The 1,659-nt window shown below is 47.4% G+C and overlaps 1 non-coding gene across 1 annotated transcript; it reads left to right on the forward strand.

Annotated features, from left to right (window-relative positions):
- Positions 1 to 1,351: 1,351 nt before the first annotated feature.
- LOC149832404 (small nucleolar RNA R71) lies at positions 1,352 to 1,454 on the forward strand. The gene has a single exon (XR_016433444.1). It is a non-coding gene; the product is annotated as a small nucleolar RNA R71 (small nucleolar RNA).
- Positions 1,455 to 1,659: the final 205 nt, after the last annotated feature.

The following is a 1,659-nucleotide window of genomic DNA, read 5'->3' on the forward strand; positions in this document are numbered from 1 at the left end:
CTTGGGTGGTGTCTGATGCTGAAGTACTGAACTCACCTGCTCAGTCAGATGGACCCTGTTAGGAACTCGCTCTCTGGATTTCCTCTTTTGCGTGCATAGCTCCTTCAGGAATTTGGCATAAGCCGGCACCTGCTGAATAGCATCGAGCAAAGGTAGGTTGATCTGCACATGCTTGAAGATATCAAGCATGTCCTGGATCTTCGCACCTTGCTTCCCTCTATAACCAGGAGACTCTAATGCTTTGGGATAGGGTGGTGGGGGAATATACTCTGCTGGCTCCTCCTCTTTGCGAGAAGGCTCACTCCTATCCTTCTTCTTCTCTGAGGATAAAGATGATGAAGGTGATGATGGGGATGGGGATGATGATTGAGCCGACGTAGGTGAAACAATGGTCTCTGGCTCCTCTATCTTCTCTCTACTCTCAACGTGATACTCACGTCCACTTCTCAAGGCCATAACTGATTTAGCCTGCTGCTGTGTCTCAGTATGAAATAGGCCTCCAGTCATCTGGTCCTTACCCTTCGGGTTCATGACAGCCTGACTCGGCAATGTACCCTCGGGTCTCCTACTAATAGCCTCAGCTAACTGTCCCATTTGCGACTCTAACTTCGCAATGGACTGCGTATGTGAGCTCAAAATCTGGCTACACTTCTCGAAGGCGTTCTGATTAGAGGTTTTCACCTCTTGGAATGCCTGGAGAAGTCTCTCCTCAAAAGATGTCTGCGGGGCAGACTCCTGCTGAATCGGGGAAGGAACTGAAGAAGAAGAAGACTGAGCATAGTTCGGTCTTTGAAATGGCTGAGTAAAAGATGGCTGCCGAACTGGCTGAGAGGAAGAAGGCATCTGTATAGAAGACTGTGGATTCTTCCATGAAAAATTGGGATGGTTACGCCAACCCGGATTATATGTCGATGAAAATGGGTTATTTGGCGGTCTGACGTAACCCTGAACTGCCTGAACTTGTTCTTGAACAAATTCAGGGTACTGAGCTGTTGAAGGGCACTCAGTGATCTCGTGTGCCGGACTGGCACAAAGAGTACACACCTGCTGTGTAGTGGATGGTCCTGAGAGAAGTTGGTCCAGCTTCTGAGCAATCATGTCTACTTTACACTATAGTGCAGTAGATGGACCAATCTCAAGAACGCCAGCTTTCTTCTGAATGCTGGGTGTGGCTCTATCAGAATGAGAGCTCGAAGCATGGTGGAGTGAATTCTCGGCCAATGTATCAAATAGCCTCCATGCTTCGTCCTCGCTCTTCAGCATGAATGTCCCACCGCATGAAGAGTCGATCATCTGACGATTCTTGTCAGACAATCCATCATAGAAACTCTGCACCAGTTGCCATTTCGGCACCTGATGATGGGGGCATTTCCTGAGGAGATCCTTCATTCTCTCCCAGGTCTCATGAAAGCGCTCACCATCTAGCTCTGAAAAGCTAGTGATGGCTCTACGATATTGGTTCGTGCGACCAATGGGAAAGTATTTCCGAAGAAACTCCTGTTGCAACTGATCCCAGGACTCTATTTCTACAGAATCTAAGGACTTTAGCCAATACTTGGCTTTGTCCTTCAATGAAAAAGGGAATAGAGTCAACCTCAACGCATCATCATCGAAATTCTGTATCTTAACAGTAGAACAGATTTCGAGGAATTCATCTAA

This window comes from Nuphar pumila, chromosome 7 (assembly GCF_984573655.1).
Source record: "Nuphar pumila chromosome 7, dmNupPumi1.hap1.1, whole genome shotgun sequence".
NCBI lineage: Eukaryota > Viridiplantae > Streptophyta > Magnoliopsida > Nymphaeales > Nymphaeaceae > Nuphar > Nuphar pumila.